Genomic DNA, 22,973 nt, shown 5'->3' with positions numbered 1-22,973 from the left:
TGGAGTTGGGCTCCCTGCTCAGCAGGAAGTCTGCTTCTCTCTTTCCCTCTGTGCCTCACCCCACTTGTGTACACTCTCTCTCTCTCTCAAATAAATAAATATTTTTAAAAATTCTCAGATATGTACCAAATATGATTTTTAGTTTTTAAATTCATTTCATAAAGTACAGATGAGAACTGCTTCTTAGGGCCTCAGTCCCATTCCTGCATTCACATTTAAGTCTGGAGCTTCAGCTCTATTTGATTATGGATCTGACCTCTCTCTTTCAGTAACGGTTGTCTGCTGCTTGAAGATGCCTCATGATCTGATCAGCTCACATTTCCTATAATAAATACAGGCTCTATTAGAAAGCTAAGTGATCAGATGCCACTTTGTGTCTGTCTTTTTTGGGCAGGTAAACAATTCACCACTGTCTCAACAATCCCACTGTAAGGGGCTTTCTTGATATTAAAGTGGCTTTTCACGAAATCACTTCACTTGGTTATTTTAAATGCTTAAACCTTGCTTTTTGCATTTCCTTCTCATTTATTTATATAGACATTTTCCTTTTCAGTCTTTTCTCGGAGGTTACCGTGACTGTTCATCTGTCCATTTTAATGTATTGTGGGTACATTCAAAAGGACATGGTGTCCCTTCTACCAACAATTTTCATGTATGGCACTGAAAATTCTAATCATTAACATTTCTCTCCAGCTTATGGAAATGACGCATATTTTAAAAAAAATACTCTCAGGGAAAGAAATGCATCCATTAATAATACATACTACATCACACATAAGTCTAATGAATTAGCAAGCCAGAGACTCCTAAGGGAGTGGTGCAAACACTCAGCTTCTGAGGATTTGGTACACATAAGTAGGAGGGGGCTACCGAACTAATCTCACTAACTTCATGATGTTGCCTGGCAGGTCAAGGGAAACATGTCATAAAAGATAGCTCAGGCTGAACAGATCTTAATGCCATATTGGACGAAGGGCAGGAGGAGCAGAGGTATTATTCCTTACACTAATGAGCAACATTGTAAATGGAGATTTTAAATCAGTGGTGCCCAAATAGTGCAGGAAAGTGCTTTAAACAAGAAGTAATCAGTAGTATTTCTACTGAGCCACAGAGTATGATATTGGAAAAAATCAAATGTGTTTAAAGGCAGAAATCATCTGTAATCCATCTTGGGATTCCTGGAAACTGGCCCAGTCCTTGGTTCACTGTAGATAATTACTAAATAAATGGTTGGTGAATAAAGACTAAGGCCCAAAGCAATGATAGCTAATGCTTACTGATTCTTACTTTACGCCAAACACTATTCTGTATAGACATATATTTCATTTCATGCTTAAACAATCCTATGACATAGGTAATATTATATCTCCTTATTTAAAGATAAGGAAATTAGGGCCCAGTGTAGTTAAATCATCTGCTGAGGTTAAGTTGGGGGTAAAAATTCAAATCTAGACAGTCTGGCTTCAGACCCTGCACACTTAATTATTATGCTCACTCTCTCTCGTGAAATATAATCGTGAAGTAACTTTCAAACACAGAAGCAACACTTTTTATTATTAAAAACCTTACATCATTTCAAAACATGCCTGTATGAAGAGATCTCACCCTAATCTTGAATGGCCTCACTTTGAACCACAAATTCCCTCTTTCAGTGTTCCTATTCTCCTTTTCTTTAAAACATGACCGTCTAAATCAACTTCCTAATTTACACTCAAATTTCATTATTCCCATGCTTTAATGGTTTAATCTGAAATTCATATTTTAAAAATCCTATTCCTCCTTTTATTTCATTTGCTCCATTTAAGAACGTGTAATCTTGAGCAGCAAGTTACTTGACCTCTCTGAGCCTTAGATCCTTCCCTGAAAAGTTATGTTTGATTTGTCGTGAAGGCTAGAAAAGAAGATCCATAAAACAACAAAGCACAGTTCCTGGTACATAACAGGTGCCCATTGAACAGGAGCCAATATGATCTACTTACCCTAGGCCACTTAGATCTCAAAGCCAGTGCTGGCTGCCCCATCAACTGCGAACAAAATTCATCTCATGTATTCCTTAGTGTGTCATAATACAGGCACAACAGACCTCTTGAGTTTCAGGGCCTACCTTCACCCCTCATCAGTTGATCTTTGCTAGCACAGGAATCATCCGATCTGCCTTCTCTAAGCTGTGCTCTTTGTGCTTTTACTTTTGCTCATGCTGGTTCCTCTGCCTAGATGCTCCTGCTATTCATTATTCCTCTGCAAACCCCTCACCCAAGTGCACACAGGCACTCTCCAGGGACTTGCAGTATCCCAGTCAGTGATGACCTCCTCCTGGGTCCCTGGTTATCATCGGTCTTTCTCTGACTTCATATAGCCCTTTCGGCCATTACCAGATCAGCTCCAATTGTAGACAAGAGAAAGAAAAGGGATCTCATTCAATCACTCACAGCCTCATGCCATTTCTCCTGTTATCTGTCTATCTTCCCTCTAAAATTTTCATCAAGGACAAATGCCAAGTCTTTTCTTTATCTTTGAATCACCTGTGCCAAGCTCACAGCGGTCTCCTGTTTTGGTTTTGAATGAAGTCTGGAGGGCATAGTTTGAAATATGCTTGAGTGCTTCGAGTGTGGTGAAGATGATAGTACTTCGTCCAGCATTAGAGCTCCCTCGGGACAGGGCACCTTACAGAGGGGGTCTGGTGCCACTGTGCGAAGCACCAAAGCAGATGCTCCATGAACATTCTCTAATTTAATTTTCATAATATCCTCTCAAATTAGCTATTGTTTCCCTCCTTATTCAGATAAGAAAACTAGGGTTCCAAGAGCGTAGGTAACTTGCCAATGTCACATTTCTCCTAAGTGGCAGAATGAGAGTGTGAAGTCATATCTTTTCACTGCAGCAAACTGCCTCACTAAAAGAGCTTTCCAATTTAATCCGAGAAGAAGAATATGTATGTAAGGTAATGCTAGAATTTTCCATTTAAAATATTTCCTGAGGAGTAAGCTCTTTATAAGTCTACAGATCTTTTTCTCATTGGCAAATAAGTTTGTGTTTAGGCTCATGCTAAAATTAGCACTATTTCTGTTCAACGAGAGTTTAAAAGGTACAGCGCCTTGTGGTTCTGAGACTACTTATGCAAAAACCTCACGTACTGATGTGAGCCTAAGCTCGGAAATGATGTCTAACGCTGTCGACTGATAGAATTTTAGGGCTATACGTTAGGTAAAATACCACTAGTGCTGGGGGCTTTTGAAGGCAAGAATTTCTGTCTCCTTTTTTCTCCTTAAGAATATTTATGAAATGAATATTTATAATTAATTATAAAAAGTTTGTTTGGGATGCAAAATAAAAAATTCCATAGACATGACACAGTTGGCCCTTCTTAAAAGAGTACATAAGTGTGTTCTGAATTTTTCTAAACATCACACTATTCAAATATCATGTATAAGAATAATAATTGGTATGAGTAAAACTCAAAATTTGCAAAAACCAATCTCTGACTTCATTTTCATTGCAAAAGTCAGTATCCATAGAAAAGGGTTTCTTCCACTGGTGAAAAATCCTGATGATGTTTAGGCCACATTTATACCTATGATGATCATTCACTCATTTGTTCTTTAAATATATATTACACATCTCTATGTTCCCTGGCTCTGTGCTAGGCACCTGGGAGCCTGAGATAAAGAAGGCATAATTATTTCAGGTAACATCCTACTTTGATTTGCCACAGATTATGTCTTAGAATCACAGGATTTAAGCATCAGAAAGGATATTTCAGATTATTTAACTTGGACCCCTGTCTTACTCCGTTCAAGCCTCTATAACAAAATACCAGAGACTGGGTAGCTTATAAAGGATGGAGATTTATTCCTCATTGTTCTGCAGGCTGGGAAGTACAAGATCAAGGCACCAGCATGGTCACATTCTGGTGAGGGCCCATTTCCTGGTTCAAAGTAGGCACTTGTTCTCTGTGTCCTCACATGCAGGGGGGGCTAGGAAGCCCTGTTAGGCCTCCTTTATAGAAGCACTACTCCCACCCATGAGGGCACCACCCTCATGACCTAAGCAACCCCAAAATCCCCACATTCTAATACCATCACATTGGACATTAGGATTGCAACATATGAATTTCAGGACAACACAAACATTGAGACCATGGCAAGTCTTAATTTTACATTTGAGAAAGTTGAGGCTGAGAGGTTAAGTACAACCCCTAAATTAGCAGCAAAGTCACAACTAGGACCTCGATGAGTCTCCTACCACCTAACTCCTGTCCATCATACAACAAACTAGCCAGTATTACTATATTCTTGATCTTATTTTCCTCCAAGAGGAGTTTCTACATGTAAGGAAAGACTAAGAAAACAAGGTTGATTTGGGTTTTATTTACAATACAAAGAAGTAGATTTACTATTCATCAAGTACTTATTGAGAACTATCAGGAGCTTTGCTAGGTGTTGGACATACGGCTGAGCAAAAGCAGAAATGCCTTCCCGGCTCACATCCTGCTTATTGTCTGGAGCACACATGTAGGAGACCCCAGCACAAAAGCCCTAAACTGCCCTTGAATGGGAAGACCAGAATAGTCCAGGCACTGACAGGCAGAATGTGACTCTAAAAATGACAGCTAAAGTGATTGTAACATATTTGTTTCTTAAAAAAATGTAAAATGGTAAAATCTATAAATACCCCATCTATTAAAAAAACAAAAAGATACAGGCCTGGTGTCTTTGGTCTACTGCTGTTTTATGGATAACTTGTTCATATTACAGAGTGAAAAAGAATTAAAAAAAAGAATACAAGTAGCATGTGCACACTACAGTGCCTATCTTTGATGAAAATAAATATATAGTATCTTAGAAAAAAATAAGACTTCTATTCACAGCCCCAGCTTATATCCCTGCCTGTTGAGTTACATTTTGTGTGCCGATTTCCCCTTTAATTTCCCAGAAGAGTTTGCAGGATGCTATTTACCTTCATGTTAGTATGATTTTTAAAACTGTGATCATCACAAGAATGGATGGAACAATGCTTTCATATCGAACACTAAGGATTATGATGTGTTTACAAAAGTTAATCATAATGTGTTTCAATGTTAGTGCATTCATATGAGTGACAGTTTATTGTTTTAGCTTGTATTTCAACCATCAATTGATTTTTGTAACTTTCAAAACCTGACTTTTAAATCTGTACAGTTTATTTCAGCAAAATCTTCCACCGTGAATCTGATAGTTTCAAATGATCAAAATAGATGAATACCTTAGCTCTCTTTGCTGTCATTCCTTACAGTTCCATAACAGTGGGCTGGAAGTTTTTCTGTGTTTTTGTGTGTGTATAATACACATTCAGACTCAAATAAATACTTGCCATAATTTTTCGTCCAGTTCTAGCTGCATAGATAAGGAAGGTGGCTGTCTTTTTCTAAGAGCGTGTTCTTATTATGACACCATCCCTTCCTGATGCGTACGAACAACTCTAGTATTACATAAGGTTTCCCTTCTGAAGTTGAATTTCTTCCCAGAGTAGTAGCATCCACAGAAGGCACATTTGGAGATAAAAAAGCCTCATCATGTTCCAGAGAAGGCTACATTCTTCCCATTCAGTCACTGCAAATGAGCCTCTTATGACCTCAGTTCGGGAGAGTTCTGTTTTATACCCTCAAGACAGAGCCCTGCTCGGCTCACGTACCTCCTACGTGGCCCACACTGCCACCAGGACTAACACAGAGCGTACCACCACCGAATCCCTGGCACATTCCCACAGCGCTTTGAATTCTCTTTGGCAAGAAACATTTGCAGACATTAAGTACAGTGGTAAAAATTACCCTAATATAAACACCTTCCCATTCTCCCCTGGATTCTCCCTCCCCACCGTCCGAAGAGCAAAAGGGCCTGAGAAGCAGAGCTTGTGAATCCCTGTCCTAAACACAGTCCTTAACAAGAATTCCTCCATCTGATAAAAAGGACTCCTTTGAGGTTTTCCATATCCTCCAGCTTTGAGGCGCTTGTGTAGACGGTTACACCTGTAAGCATGAAGGCTTGTTAGTAAAGTGTTACTAGTCCACGTTCTGAAAAATAGTGAAGTCCCCACATTTTGTCCTGCCTCATAACTAAGATAATAGTCTGGTTCAGCTCATGATTGCCTTCTCATTAAAATATTCAGATCCTTTCCAAACTCACCCATAGAGTTCCTGCTTAATATATACTAACTGCAGTAAGCTGTGGTTGCCTAGTAACCAGTGGAGGTGTGTCCAAGAGGCTGAAGAACACAAATGAATAACTAAAACATTGACATTAGTTTCAGCTGGATGACCTAAGCCTCAATTCAGCACTAGCCATTCCAGACGTTTCTAACGGGCTGGTGAAACAGTACCTTTCTCAGAAGTAGCTCATTAAATCATAAAAATGAGAATTAGCATATAATACAATGTTCTTCTCGATGGTGTGATAGGGGACAAGAGAATGACTGAAAAAGCAACAAGACCAGATCCTAACGTCTTTGATATACTTTCTACAGAATAGAGAATGAAATGTCTGCTAGGACTTATGCTCTCAAACAGCTTTTTCCAAATGCGTATGGTTCTGTTTGATCGGTTTGGCGGGGGAAGATATTTCAGTCTTTTTTTTTTAAAGATGTATTTATTTATTTGAGGGGGGGAGGAGTAGGGCTGCCATCGCTGGAAGTGCTGAAAGGCAGCAGATGTTAGGCCATGTGAAGGACCAGGTCAAGGGAATTATGAGTGGAAAGCGAAACCATTCTCTGAAATAACATGCATTCTCTTCCATAACCATGAGACAATAGATTTCTATTATTTTTAAGCCACCAAGTTTGTGATCATTTGTTATAATGTCCTTAGGAAAGAAATATAGGGAGTTTTCTGGGAAAAGTCTCTTCACTCAAAAAAGAGGCTCACAGGGAGAAAAGAAAAAGTTGGCAGATAAGGACATGGCAAGAGTTTCCACGTGGCTGGGGCACAGGCTCTCTCAATGCAATGATGAAGAAAGCCACCAGCACCTCCCATCATACAAAATCTACCCAGCCATAGATCACAGGAAAATTGCTGAGCTCTGTTTCCTACAGAACTTTGATTAGTGCTGCTTACGTGCTGTATTCTTGGGAACTTCAGTATACCCATGGATGATCCAATCAATACCTTCCTCATATCCAGAAATAAATCCCTCCGTTTGACCTCAGCTATCTACTTCTTTGAAGCATGTCCACCATCAGAAAAGCAAGCAAGATATCCCCCTCTCCAAACACCACATCCTACCCTTCCAGCTCTTTTGTTCTGATCTCCACACTTGCAATTCTTTGTGTTTGTTACAGAATCTTTTTGTCCTGGTTCTTTCTCACTGTCCAGTAACTACCTCCTGTCTTTACTTCATTCTTTGCCTGGTTATATTCCATGGTCCATTTCCTTTTATGTACCTTCAACTCCCTTGCATGTCTTTCCTCCCATTATATTCACCAGGCGATAGCCAAGCCAGGTAGATGAAACCCCTTACTTGACTTACCCATACTTTTTTGGCTGAGCTTTGTTAAAGAAGGCCACACAACTGAGCATGCTAGAGTCATGATCACTACATCAGATGTGCTTGCAACACTCTATGGCTCTCCCACTATCTCTGTAGTCAGCTCACTCTCCTACTCTCCATAATAATTAGCTCATTATTTCTCCCCTTGCATCAAAATTCTTTTCCCCATTCCTCATTCTGAGCTAGCAACCTTGCTTCTTATTTCATTGAGATGATAGAAGTCACTAGATAGGAACTCCTTCTTTCCATGTACACATGGAAATGTACACATATACCCTCATCTGCATCCTTCTTCCCTCATGTCACAGGAGAGGCAATTTCTCCACACGTACTCTGTATCTTGTCCCCCTTTACCTCTTAGGACTGCACACATGCAACCAGCCATTTTCTCTTCCACATCATCAGTCTCTGCCTTTGATGGACCACTCTTTGCAGCATGTAAATATTTTCTAGAGTCTCCTATATTTGAAATAGTACCTTGATTTCATGTTTCCTTTCACTTGCTGCCCTACTTCTGCTCCCCTACAGATCCAATTTTCTCCAAAATAAAATCGTTTACCCAGCCTGACTCCACTTCCTTACCCCTCATTGTTCTGTCCCTCACCATTTCATGAAAAAGGTTTTTATTAAGGTGGTCATTATTGCCATATTCTAAAGCTAATAAATACTTACCTCATTCTCATCTTACTCCACCTCTCAGTAGCTTTCAACTCAAAGACCACCCCTTCCTCCTGAAGAACTCCCATTTAGCTTCCATAAAAACACAGTCACAAGGATTTCCTCTTACCTCCCTGACCCTCTGTCTTGGAGAGGAGTCTTGGGTATGCTTCTCCACGTATGTTCTCCTTTTCCCATGGCTTTAACAAGTCTCTTGTACCTACAGCTCTCACCCGTACATCTCCATTCGAGCCCTATCTTTAGGGCTTCAGGCAGATGTAGACACAGCCTATGTGACATTACTGCTTAACTGACTCAGAGCCATTTCAAATTCAACACTTTGCCTTACCCCATGTTGCATTCCCTCAGCATGCTACTGCATCCAGCTTCTGCTCTGTAGTAAATGGCACCTCCATATTATTATTATAATGCTGAGAGTTCTTCTTTACATTCTATTCTCACTCATCTTCCTTCATTCAATGTGTGACTGAGTCCTGTCAATTCAGTCTCCAAAATATATTTTAAGTGTATGCACTTCTCACTTTCTCCACTGTCAACATTTTAGTTCAGAATCAAAAGTTGGCCCTCATGGGCGCCTGGGTGGCTCAGTTGGTTGAGCGACTGCCTTCGGCTCAGGTCATGATCCCGGAGACCCGGGACCGAGTCCCGCATCGGGCTCCCTGCTCGGCGGGGAGTCTGCTTCTCCCTCTGACCCTCCCCCCTCTCATGCTCTCTCTCTCAAATAAATAAATAAAATCTTTAAAAAATAAAAATAAAAAATAAAGAAAAAATAAAGAAAAGTTGGCCCTCAGACTGGTGGCACTTTAAACACTCTTGCCCCTCTCCTGTCCATTCTCCACACCATAGCCAGGACGCTCTTTTAAAAATAAAAGGTGGATACAAAAACTAATGATGTAATGTACGGTGATTAACATAACAATAAAAAATTAAAAAAATAAAATAAAATAAAGATTCTGAAAAGTTTGGCACAAAAAAAATAAAATAAAAAAATAAAAGTTGGATTATGTTATTCTTATGTTTTAAATCCTATAAAACCTTCCCACTGTACTTAGAATAAATTTGAGAGTCCCTCCATAGCCTTGGTCTGCCAACTTTCCTATGCCATGACCCTCTGCCCTTTATGCATAGTGCTCCAACCACACTGTTTTTCTGGTGTTCCTTGAAAACATCAGGCTCTCTCCCCTCTCAGGGACCTCACACATGCTCTTCCCTTTGCTTAAAAGACTCCTTCCCATTCTTCACAGGTGTCATCTCAAATATCACTTTCTCAGAGAGCATATTCTTTCTTCATACCCCCATTCCAAGCATGGACACAGACTTAATTATTCACTGTGAAGCTAAGAGCAATTCTCAAAGCTTTCCTAAAATCTTGATGATAACAGAGATATCACAAGTCAGAATATTAAAATTAGTCATCAGCATCATTATTCCTTAGACCAGAGTCATACCCTTCAGAAGGGATCCCATATTGGGGCCATCTCCTCCTGGGCCACCCTGTTTTAGAACCTGCTTCCCCTACAGATAGGAGTTCCCTATGACCTGGACCTTGCTCCCTGTGTCCAGAACTTTAGCACCCATTCTCCGTGGCTCTAGTCACCAGACCCTCCTCTTTCCAGTTAATGACTCACAGTTTTCCAGCTATACCACCCATAAAGAAGGGAGCGTTTTTCTCTGTTACATAGGGTGGCTTAATTTCTCTTCCTTCGTCACTTACTTGCAGACTAGTTTATAATATAAACAGTAGGCCCATTAAAGTTTATTCCCAAAAAAGAGCATTCTTTCTCAAAGATAGTCATGAGGGCTATAGCCTCCTTAGGATATGGAAAATGCTGCAGTTTTAAAAGTAACAATCCATTTTATTTTATTTCTCTTTTTTGCATTTTTATTTATATTTTATCATTCTTGAAGTGCGTTTCTGTGTGTTTTTTTAATTTATTAAATTTTTAATTTTAATTCCAGTATAGTTAACATACAGTGTTATATTTGTTTCAAGTGTACAGCACAGTGATTCAATAATTCTATACATGGCTCAGTGCTCACCGTGATAAGTGTCCTCTTTAATCCCATTGCCTATTTCACCCATTCAACAATCATTTTAAAATCAAGCTACACAGTTACTTAGAGACAGATATGAATAGGTAAATAACAAAAATATCAATTGTGGCTGGTGAGATTATAAGTGGTTAGAAAATATTTTTGATTACTTTCATCTTTTAATTGGTTACAATGTTTATCAAAGATATCATAAAGCCTGAAGAGATAAAACAAATAGTGTTTGTCTTTAACACTTTGTATATTATTGCTACAAATATGATAGTACGGGGGGTGGGGGGCAATCCAAGCCACAGGATCTGATGTATGACTTAAGGTTTCTGTCTTCTCAATGTGTGTGTAGGAACATATAAACACATAACTATGTCTTCACTGGGATGTAAAGTGTCTTTACATGTATAATGAACATGAGTGGCTGACATCCTCCAAAAAGGCTATTTATCTGTGATGAACAAAGTAGAAGCTAATGCCTCTCTGCCTCATGTTACTTACATGTCATAAGTCTGAGATTATGTCAGGAGTCCTTTCTGATGTCTCACCTGGCAAACACAAAGTATGGTGCCTTCAGTAAAAAATGAAGAACACCTGCTCACCATTATTTATGTGCAGATATCCTTTCAAACACTTAAGTGCCTCCCTCTCAGGCTTCTGTGCTACTTCCCTTCCTGTTCATTGTCCACCATTGTACAATACTTTCTCCAGTTTCCCCATTTCACATGTCACTGTGACACTCTAAACAGAATGCAGTGGCCTGATGGAGAATTAACCAGTGTGAAGTATGGAGCAAGGATAACCGTGAACTCCCTAGTGTCATATACGGGAACGTTTGACATGTCAGATGAATGATGCTTACTGATGCAGTGTTTCCCATCAGAGACACCCAGAAGGGTCCAAAGTGCCCGATATCTTTATATTATGGGTCAATTTATATAAAATGTATTTAACTATCAAATGGACCTTCTTCATTCATTCCAGTGATGGAATTCATTTAGGTATATAGAATGACATTTCAGACATTGGTTTGTCACTTGTCTTAACTTACTCAAACAACTTTCCCAATTGTGTATTTCTTCAGTATTCTCTCTCTCGTACCTCCTGGATGATTTTTCTATGTGTTCTCTTTAACCACCTATGTTTGTTTTTTTTTTAATCTTTCCCCCTAAATCACCTTACATCATTTTCCAGCTGTTCAATCTGTGTTTTCCCTTAATAATTTCTGCTCCTCTAGTCTTACCTTTAATTGTTCTCCTAACTTGCTTCATTTTATAATACCCTTTATTTTATCAAAATTGGCACCAATAATTAACTTTTATTGAGTGCTTACAGGGTGCATGACATTGAACTTGCTTCCTAATCTCTCCTTCATTACCTACGATATACACACACATAGTACTGGAGAAGCAGCTACTACCCATCGTCCCCCCTCACCTTGCCACCAACTACTTAATTACTTATCCTTTCCCAGGAGTACATTACAGGGGAAGGGAGAAATTCAGTAGCTTCTATCACTCCTACATCTAATCTTGGTCACTGAATATGCTCTTAGGGTACATCGGGCATCCCTCCACAGAGCTTTAACATGTATACTGTGCGAATGTAGTCCAAGTACCCAAACACAGAGTAAAAGAATCTGAGAAAACACACCTAACATCCCAATAGCCAACTGCTTTCTGAGCTTTGGAGCACACTGATTGGGTGATCCCCCCCCCCCAAATGTTCTGCTTAAACTGACCTAATTAAATTATCTATCTACTCTCAAATCAGTTATATTTTTTTCATATATTATATCTACAGCTATATTTTCTTTATCCATATTCTTATCTCCCCATCTAGGTTGTGGGCTATTTATATTCTTTGCCTACATCTATACAATATGTGGTTTCAGAAGACACTTAATTAAAATTTATTGAATTAGAATAAGTCATCTTATTTTAGAACAAGTCACATGGAAGAGACCAAGAAATAATAATCTCTGTGTACTCTGTATTCAGACCAAGAAAATGAATTATTTCAAGAGCGAGTTCTCAGGAATATGCCTGTTTCCTTGACTTCATGGGTAGACTTGATTTTCAGAAATGTTCTCCCCTGTTCCCTCTAACTGAGAAAGAATATACTCTGTCAAACAAAGACATCATCATGGCTGTGCAAACACACCTGGGTTTCCAGGATATGGGATTGTCACAGAGGATGACCAGACAAGTAACTTATTCCCCTGCCCTACAAGTAACCTAACAGTCTGCCACTCAAATCCCACAGATCTTCTGTTTGTCCCACAGAATACAAGGCCATCAAAGAACTTGGGGTCTATCAAAGAGCTCTGCCTAATTTTATATCACCAACTTTTTTGAGCATCCTGACCTCTCAGCTCTCTTGGAATCTTTTTCCATTTTGTTCTCCTCAGGACAGATTTTGACCTGAGAGAATATTTGCTGCTTCTCAGTATCCACTCTGTTTGCTATCAGTGGAAGGTGACTGTAGAGACACTCCATATGGATTGCCTCTGACCAAAAAATAAAAAATAAAACTGTGTTACCCATCTCCAAGTTACTCCCATTCCTGCCTTGGACTCTGGAGCATACTCGTGGAGTTTCACAGAGGATACCAAACCGGAACTGGGAAGGAGCACCTCAGAGATGAATTGCCATTGAGAGTCAGCAGGATGAAATGACAGAAAGCTAAGTGGACTCACAAAGAACCCCAGTCTGTATTCTTGCACTAGAAGAATTCATGACAGAACTTTGAGCCAGTTATCTCACCTCAGTTTCCTCATCAATAAAATGAAATATTACACTGAATTATAGGGATGGATCTTCCAATTCCAAAATGCTATGCTTAAAAAAGAAATAAAATAAAATAAAATTCTGTGCTTAGATTTTCTAACTTAAACTCAATAATTCCCCCCTCCCGCACAGAAATCTATTCTAAGGAAATAACCCAAGATACAACCAAAAATTTATAAACAAAGATATATCGTTTATATAAAGAAGTCTGGAAAAGACTAAGTATATATTTAACAACGAGGGATGGCTAAGTGAATTCTGATACATCCAAATAGTGGAATTTTATGCAACTATTAAAAAATATTTTCAAAGAATCTGTAATATCATACTGTGTTTATTTTACATGTCTTTCTTTAAGCCGAAGAAAACTATAGTCAAATTATCCAGGATTTTTAGTATATAAGATTAAGAAATACATCAAAATGTTGATATTGGTTACCTCTGATAGTTAAATTATGTGGTTTTAATGTTATTTCATAAATCTTTCTATATTTTTCAACTTCTCTACATTGGACTCGTGATATTACCTTTCAGTGAGAAAATGGGCACGTGGTGTCACTTTTTATTATTAAGCTTCAAAACCAAGTGTGTTTTTCACTACGGAAGAATCCAGACTATAACTATATAATTACGAATTTTGAAGAGATGAAAAATCCAAAAGCAGAAATTTGGGAATAAATTTCCATATGTGAATAGGACAAAATGATTCAGGGTTCACAACAAGTTATCTGGAGAATGTGTAGCCATCAATTCACAGTGCTATTTAGAAACAGATATTTATAGCACCGTTAATACAATTCAAAAGAGAAGTGCATGTTTTGAAAACATCTTAAGGGTAAAATAGAATATCTTGATACTGAGTTATATAAACTGAGATGCCTTGCAATATCCTTGTTCTTTCATAAGAAATTTTCACATGTAGAATAGATACTAATCCGATTAATATTTTTTAGGTCAGCTGCTCAAAGCAGCCCAAGAAACTATGCGCCTGCAAAAATTGTTCAATAGATCACAATCTTTTTTTTGTTGTTGCTGTGAACAAGTTCTCTTATTTGATTTAAACTCATGCCCTGACCATAAAGCTCTCTGTGGTATTATAAAATAACAATTTTAAAATGTGGCCTGAAAAACATTGATTTTGCAGAAATTCAAATTGTTTTGTCTTGTTTTAATTTCACTGGCATTAGCAGCCAGTTTTTTGGTAGCCATGCTGTTTAACTCAGGGGTGTGACCACTGAGCCCATGTTGTTACCTTGAGCGTGTGGGATTTTAGGTGCCCTCGTGTCTGAAGAGAGAGCAGTGAAGCAAACAACCTGGTAAACTCTCTACCAGGTCTGTGGATCTCGGGCTTGGCACAATTTCCCAGGGTACATTCTGAAGCATTATGTCTCAAAGACTGTTTCTCCCTCAGTGATTGGATTCTTCATATGAAATTAAGTGGGTCACACCAGCACAGATCATGTTACAAATTTTGTTCACACTGAGCAAGACGTTCATCTTCACATTTGCAAAAGGGGATTTGAGACTTTGTGAAACCAAACATATTGACATCATATTTCCCTAATTCTTCAGAGAGAGAATCAAACAAGTCGCTTAACATCTGACAAAGGATGTTTGCTAATCGTAGTTATGCTCTAGGAGTAGTCTCCATTAACTAGATAAATAATAGGCTCTTCAGTTTACAAAATGAGGAACAGTGAGATGCATAACCCATCTGTAGGAGGAAAAAGACACAAAGTAAAGACTCCCAAAGAAATGAAGACAAGCAGTGGAAAAAGTTTCTATTCAGCTAGCCACACATGAGAGTAATTATGAATTATTCAAATTGTGGTTCTATTCATCTTTCCTTCATCAACGGTCCTGAAGAGGATTAAGGGGCTCTCACTTCCCAATGTATATGCTTCTTGCCTTTTTGGCCTGTTCCGCCTCACTGACACGCTTTATAGGACTATGTCATCATGAGCCACAACACTGAAGGATTTTTCAGAGTTGTAGCAAGTGCCAAAGCTATTTTAATAATCTCTACTGATTTGTTATAGGGCTTTTTGTTTTAATGATAGAGAAATCTTGCAGTGCACAACATTCATTTTATTCTATTTTATAGCAACTTTCTGCTGTTAAAGTTCTTTTTTCCACCACAGGTTTTTGTTTTGTTTTTGTTGTTGTTGTTTCTTGGTTTTGGGGTTTTTTGGTGTATTTTTTTTTTAACCCCTGGCTGCTTCTTTGCACTATAAGGCTTCAAAGGGATTTTAATGCTAATTTTCCCATTCAATTGGCTTTGGTGTCTGGTAATTTCCTGAATTAGATGACTGTGGAGAAAAGCAGCTAAAAATTCTGTGGTGGTGAGCCCTTTACAAGCCCTCGTTACTGATCAAGGTGACCTTTCAAAGGCTGCTGTTAAGCCAACACCAGTAAATTGTTAAAAATGTGATCTCTGTACATAATTTCTATTCTGAGGCTCTTTATATGACAATTCTTATACCCCATTTTAACTTGAAAAAAAAACTGCTAATAAATGACATATAGGCCACTTCTTGAAAATTTGATATAAATATCGAAATGAACTGCTTTACTTCATGTTTTTCATATTAAAAAGATTTTTTTAATCGACTACCAACTTTAAAAGTCTTTTTACAGTCCATTTCACACTGGGAATATGTAAAACCTTTTGAGTGGTCACCTCCTCTAGATGGTTTGTAAGTGGGAGCGAGCAATCCTGGCTAGTTGCCTGAAATGGTCACTGTATTATGCTCATATTATGAAGCATATAATTGAAAATGTGTATGTGGTTGAAAAGGACAGTTTTATCAGCAAGGGAAAGTCAGGCATCAATGAGTTTTCTTGTTGTCCCTCTTGTTCAAAACTCATAAACAGTTTGGCTGAACAACACTAGTGGTAATTTGTTGAGCACTTACTATGTTTCAAGCTCAGTGCTTCGTATTTTCCTAGGGCTAGCTCATTTAATCCTTTGTCATATCTCTTTAAAGTAGAAATTTTACAAAAGAGTAACCGGGGTTTAGAGAGGTTAAATGATCTATCCAAGATCACAAAGCTAGCCTGGGTAAGAGCCGGATTTCAAACCCACATCCGAGTAACTCCATGGTTGCTCTTCTTAAGAGCTACTCTTGCCTGCCTCCCTTTGCAGCGTGGAATAATAAGGAAGAGCCTGTGAAAACCCCTCAGGGGCTGAACCACAGCAGAGAATGCTGTGGACATAGCCCTGAAGGAGCTGAGCTTTCCTCCACTGTGCTGACACAAAACATTCATTCCCTGCTTCATCCATTCAAGCAATAGCCAGTGAGCCCTACATTATGCCAAACCCTTTGCTCGTTACATGGTATGCAAAGATGAATAAGACCCCATTCCCCTTCCTGGGAGAGTCCATGTCTAAAGAGAAAGAACAGATATGTCAATGAATTATTATGAAATATGAGCTAAATTTGGAAAGTAAGCAAAGCTGGGGAAGCAGGGGAGTGGCAGTGCAAACCCGAGGGACAAAGTACCTGCTGGCTGGAGGACGGAGAGCGGCAACTGAAGGACGCCCATGGTGGGAAGGAGGGACCACAACTGACACGAAGTGAAGCCTGGGCTTCCGTCAGGCTTCCTTAAAGTACTGGGAATAAACTGAAGGCGGTTCCTTAAATCGTAATTACATAGCCATGGGTTTGGGGGGCGGGGGGGTCCCAGGATTCTTCAGAGTTGCTCTTGTCCCAACTCCAAAACTCCTACTCTTAAGATAGAGCCCCCAAGTATGGTTTGGTTGATTCTACCAGGCTGTGTCACTACAGATCCAAATCTCTGATCACTTGAAATAGGACTGAGACTTAATCTGTTTAAATAGTGGTTAAACACAGGGTTTGATGAAAAGAAAATGAAGAATTTTACCTCCCACCTCTGAGCTGTGATTAAAAGTTTGCTCTAGGAAAACACTTTGAGGCTAGCCCTTCCTACACTGATGTGTTTTCAGCATCCGTGTTGACTGAATTATTTAACTTTTATATATATATTTAAAGGAGCTGTGAGATCATTGCTGCATTTTTCTATTGGGTTAGTAACTGGCGTCTAAAAATACTTGGTTGGAAGAAGTAGCAGCTAATGATCAGTATCTTGAGGGATTAGTGGCGACTTAAAAATGCATATAGTTATTTCGTTTGTTTAAAGGCTTCAGGGGACCTCTTATTCTTATACCTCTGCTATTCGTTTTTCTTTCTTTTTTTTTCCTTGTTCACGAAGTTGAGTCAGCACCAGAAACATATTCAAATTAGACTTGTCATACAGAAAAAAAAAAAAAAAACCCTCTGACTTTGTCAGGGTGGGTGGAGGGGGAAAAAGGCAACTTTTTGTCAGTCTTTTGTATTTCAGCAGCTGGATTCATTGCTACCATGGCAACGGACCACATGATGAGGTGTATTAGATTGCTGTGTGTTGAGCACAAGGGGAAGAATGAACACAGCGTTTTATTGAAGTTAAAGGTTGCTTTGGAGTTTCTTCTGTGGAAATGTGTAAGGTCAAATACTATAGCTCTCAGCATATGTAGAACTTTAGGGGAAGAATTAGGGGCATGTTGGTGCAGTTCACTACAAAACCAGGTAAGGCACAACCGAATCTATGAAACTGAACTCTTCTGTTGCAGGAGCATAACTTGCTGGGTGGAATTTCACCGGCGCCCCCACCCCCAGCCCTCCACGAACACAGGACAAATTTCTCCTATCCACCCCCTCCCCACCGCCTCCAGCTCCCTCCCCTCTGATTTTACCCTTTATTAATTTGAAAGTCTAAAACGTTGTGAATTTCTCTAGTTCTCTAGTAGTGTGTGTGAGGGTGTGTGTGCAAGTAAAAGAAAGAAAACTGGAAAGAAGTAATAAGAATGCAGTAATTCGTGTCTTCAGGTCAATGTAAAACTTGGGCAAAGTGCTTCCTCGCTTTGATCTTTGAAAATGGTCCACTTTTCTGAGAGGATACCTGATTAGCGGCATCGGTCCCAAGCTGTTTGTCTCTTATACGAAATTAAACCGGAGGACAAAATCCTCCCGCATGTTACTTAGTGTATTTATTGTATCTGCGCATTTATTCCTCTTGCATCATATTGCTCATCTGCATCACAGCCTCATCTCGCATGAGTAGTTCGGTTTTATCTATAATTTTTACAACATATTTTATTTCCATTAGCATTCTGTTCTTTCAGCCGTTGTGGTTCTGTGTGCTTCGGAGGATTTAAAAATAGAAGTAAATACAATACGGGTTATTATAAAATGAACTCTTGCTTAGAGGCTGGGGAAAGCGAATGTAAACAATGCAGGGTGGCATGGGGAGGCAGCAATTCCCAGAGCGCAGAAACCTCCTCCTGCGCTGTTTACTTGGCCCCCTAGCAGCTCGCTTCAAAAGAGATGGCTTTGATAGACCCAGAGCAAGTTAAAGGAGGAGAAAATGTCTTGACTAATAACTTAGGTTGCTGCCTTCTTCACGGTTTCTACTTGATGTTTGATGTCGGTCTTTCTCATAAGACATTAGGATTTACTTTAACTTTTTTTAGCCCAGGGCTAACCCAGCCAACTTTTCTCGACTTAGAACAAATAGAACAAAGTTGTCCGGGCAGCTTTAGGGACAAAGCCTGACAAAAACAGGAGCAGAGCCCCCACTGTTACTCAAGCGGATTCACTCTCTACCTGGAGTGTTTTCATCAGAGAAAGTCTTTCGAAAATATTTTTCTAGCTAAAATTAGTTATTTGCCACTACAGTGATGTGGATAAAAGCCAAGAAAATGAAAACCAAGTTTGGTCATATATCACTCTTTCTTCAAAAGGGAAACAAATTTTGTGAAATCCATTTATGCTCTGTGATTTTCATTGCTATTTCCTTGGTCTCTCCAGTTTTCATACATCTGGATCATCTTCTAAATTTGAGCAAGGAGTTATAATCACTTTCCAAAACAATTTCTTTTGCCATGATTGCAAATAAAGGGAACTATTTCCATGATCAACAAACATCAAAAGCATTATACTAACACTGAACATGTGTAAAACGCCACGCTGTATCTGAAATCATTCTTTCCTTTTACCCTGTGTTGTTTGGAATATAGAACAAGCCACGAGCATCAACTCTGAAACATCAAATATTTTCACAAGCGTAAGTTGTTATTAGCTAAGGATAGGAAGTTCCCAAGGAGTGAAAGATGGTACCTGGTAAAATATTTTAAAGTGTGACGTTCTCAATACTGACAATTTCTGAGGTAGAAAGTGGTAGGTATTTATTAAAGGAAAAATAAAGGAGGGAGGGAGGCAAAGAAGAAGGGAGGGAAAGTCAGAGACACAAAGAGAAGACACGAGAAAGGCAGATGAAAGGTAAAGATAAATGTGTAAATGATCTCTTAACCACGCTTCCTTCTTTCCCAGCAGTATTGGAATGGGTTAAATCTCTGTATATAAAAGAAGAGAGATAGAGTAGTGTGGATGAGGTAGAATCACTGAAAAGTACTAGCATTCCATTATCCCGTATTTGAAGTACTTGATCAGGCCTAGATCCATTCTATAATTGGAATGAAAACAAAGTCCTATTGTTTCAGTTCCTTTAGTTCCTACTGTCTCAGTCCTTGCTGCTGTGGGCTAAGATATCACCCAGCTGAGACATTGGAGTGAGATGTATGTAAAAACCAATATGGACCCAGATTTCTGTGATCTTTACACACCTGACACTAGGCCATGTGTACATGTCCATTTCTCAGGTCATCGTAACTGAGAGGTCCATAAAACGGAAACTCCTTTTAAATTTTATTTTTTTAATAAAACTATACATTTAAGTTGTACAACATAATGATTCGATACACACATATACATAGTGAAATGATTACTACAGTCAAGCTAATTAACGTATCTTTCCCTCACATAGTTGCTACTTGTTGGTATGTGATGAGAGTACTTGAAATCTGCTCTCTTAGCAAATTTCCAGTGTGCAGTATTACAGTATTATTACCTGTACATTACGCTGTACATTAGCTCTCTAGACTTACTCATCCCACATAACTGCAACTCTGTATGCGCTGCCAGCATCTCCTCTTTCCCCCACCTCCCCATCTCTAGTAACCACCATTCTACTCTCTGCTTCAATGTATTTAACTTTTTCAGATTCCACATACAAGTGAGAACACGCAGTATTTTTCTTCCTGTGTCTGGCTTATTATTATAATGTCTTCTAGGTTCATTCATGTTGTTGCAAATGGCAGGATCTCCTTTATAAATATTCCACTGTATGTATATACCACAATGTCTTTATCCATTCATATGTCGATGACACGTCATTTCCACATCTTAGTGATTGTGAATAATGCTGCAATGAACATGGGAGTGCAGATGTTTCTTCCATGTACTTATTTAATTTCCTTTGGGGATATGCTCAGAAAAGAGATTGCTGGATCATATGGTAGTTCTATTTTTAGTTTTTTGAGAAACCTCTACACTGTTTTCCATAATGGCTATATGAAAGTTTCTTTTCTAGTTGTTCTGATACTTATATTCTTAAGATGCAAAATGATTTTTGATATGCTTGTTTTAAATTAGAAATGTTGCCAAGCTGTTTTAATTGAATCGTATTTTTGTCAGTGTTTCTTTAAATATGCTTTATTGTCCATTTTGAATGATTAGTAGTATTTCTTAACATTTTAGCTTTAATTTCTAGAGCTCCCTAACCTCTCAGACAAACAGCTAATTATCTACATTTACCTCTGTTAAGGAGACAGATGTTCAACAGAGTCATGATGAAGAAGAATCATAGTGACTATTATAGCTCCTTCAATAACATTAATGATAACTGTTGAACCCCAAGACAATATTTCTTAAGTAAAGTTCCATTTTTAGGTATTGCTATTTTTAAACCTATGACTTCACTACACTAAAGTGGATTTTATTATTGACTACCATGTAATTTTTTGCATGAAAAGAATTGGACTTTTTAAAAAATATTCTTAAATACTTCATATGGAAAAAAAGTAATGGCACTATGATCATGATGACAGTGGCAATAATGATTAATTCAGAGAATAAAATACTTTATTAGAAAGCTCTAAGCCCTGTATGTAGTAAAAGGCCAATGTTTTTAAAAAGAAAGTAGAAATTTCTGGGGCACCTGGGTTGCTCAGTCAGTTAAGCATCTGCCTTCAGCTCAGGTCATGATCTCAGGGTCCTGGGATCGAGTCCCACATTGGCCTCTCTGCTCAGCGGGGAGTCTGCTTCTCCCTCTCCCTCTACCCGTCCCCCCTGCTTGTGCTCTCTTTCTCACGTGCTCTCTCTTTCTCAAATAAATAAATAAAATCTTTTTTAAAAAGTAGAAATTTCTAATGGGTGGTGTGATTTTCAGATATTTACTTCCAAATGTAATTAATTCCATTAATAACATTTAGAAATCACTAACAATAGGTGTGTCTGCTATATTCTTATCAGAGCTTATTATAAAGGATGTTGACTTTGTTCAATAAGCAATAGAGGCTTTCATCAATAATGATTAAACTTACCAATAATTGTGCAGTGTGTTATAGTAAAAGAGTAAACTCATTGCTAGTAATGAACAATTTGTCTTAATATACAAAAAGGAACAATCAACTGGTTCCACTCTCATAATAATATTAACCTGATAAATTTTAGAGTGATAAATTATTAAAGTAATTCCCCACTACCTGGTATGCATATTATCAAATATTCACTACTAACACTATTTCAATATTTTAATCTTTTCAAATTCTAAATTATTTTTTTTGAGAGAGATAAAGAGAGCGTGCACACTGATCTTTTTATTGTCTCCATAGTTTTACCTTTTGCCAGAATGTCATATAGTTGGAATCACATATTATGTAGCCTTCTCAGATTGGCTTCCTCTGCTTAGTAATATGCATTTAAGTTTCCTTCGTGTCTTGTCAAGTCTTGATAGCTCACTTCTTTTTAGCACTGAATAATATTACATTGTCTGGATGTATCACAGTTTATTTATTCACTCACCTACTGAAGGACATCTTGGTTGCTTCCAAGTTTGGGCAATTATGATTAAGCTGCTACAAACCTCCATGTGCAGAGTTTTGTGTAGACGTAAGTTTTCAGCTCCTTTGGGAAATAACAAGGAGTATGATTGCTGGGTCATATGATAAGAGCATGCTTAGTTTTGTAAGAAACTTCCACACTGTCTTCTTAAGTGGTTGTACCATTTTGAATTCCCACCAGCAATGAATAAGTATTCCTGTTAGTCCACATGTCACCAGTATTTGGTGTTGGTGTTCTGGACTTTGAGCATTCTAATAGCTGTATAGTGGTATCTCATTGTTGTTTTAATTTGCCTTTTCCTAGTAACATATGATGTGCACATCTTTTCATATGCCTATTTGCCATCTGTATATCTTCTTGGGTAAGGTGTTTGTTTAGGTCATTGGCCCATATTTTAATTGGGTTGTTTGGTTTTTTATTATTGAGTTTAAGAGTTCTTTGTATATTATTGATAACAGTCCTTTATCTGATGTGTCTTTTGCAAATTTATTCTCCCAGTCTGTGGCTTGTCTTCTCATACTCTTGATATTGTCTTTCACAGAGGAGAAGTTTTTAATTTTAATGAAGCCTAGCTTATCAATTATTTCTTTCATGGATTGTGGCTTTGGTGTTGTATTCACTAATTATTTTGAAAATATCTACAAATTAAACAAATATCATTTTAATCCTTAGCAAATATTTTTAAAAGAGAGAGGCAGGAGGAGGAAAGGGAGATAATACCCAGTGTTAGGGAGGGTGTGGAAAATGGGAGCTCACATACAATGCTATTGAGAGTACAAATTGATACTTTTGGAGGAGGGTAGGGTCAACATGGCAGTGTGTATTAAAGGCTTTAAAAATTACATACTCTTGGACCCAACAATTCTACTACAAGGAAAATATCCTAATATCCTAACAAAAGAAATAGTCAAATATATATATAT

At 38.3% G+C, this 22,973-nt stretch overlaps 1 protein-coding gene across 24 annotated transcripts in view; it reads left to right on the top strand.

Annotated features, from left to right (window-relative positions):
- DTNA (dystrobrevin alpha) overlaps nucleotides 1-22,973 on the top strand; it is a 344,311-nt gene that overhangs the window by 165,714 nt on the left and 155,624 nt on the right. The window contains exon 1 of one of the 24 annotated variants that reach the window (XM_032421477.1): nucleotides 16,958-17,616. The exons of 21 other annotated variants lie outside the window; for them this stretch is intronic. The gene's annotated coding sequence lies outside the window, so the exon portion shown is untranslated. Of the gene's footprint in view, nucleotides 1-16,957; nucleotides 17,617-22,973 lie in introns of those variants that run through there. 2 more of the 24 variants (XM_032421476.1, XM_032421491.1) reach the window with 2 other exon arrangements.

This window comes from Phoca vitulina, unplaced genomic scaffold (assembly GCF_004348235.1).
Source record: "Phoca vitulina isolate PV1807 unplaced genomic scaffold, GSC_HSeal_1.0 scaffold24, whole genome shotgun sequence".
NCBI classification, from domain to species: domain Eukaryota; kingdom Metazoa; phylum Chordata; class Mammalia; order Carnivora; family Phocidae; genus Phoca; species Phoca vitulina.
Note: the sequence above shows the minus strand (reverse complement) of the source record. Positions and strands in the feature narration are given on the sequence as shown.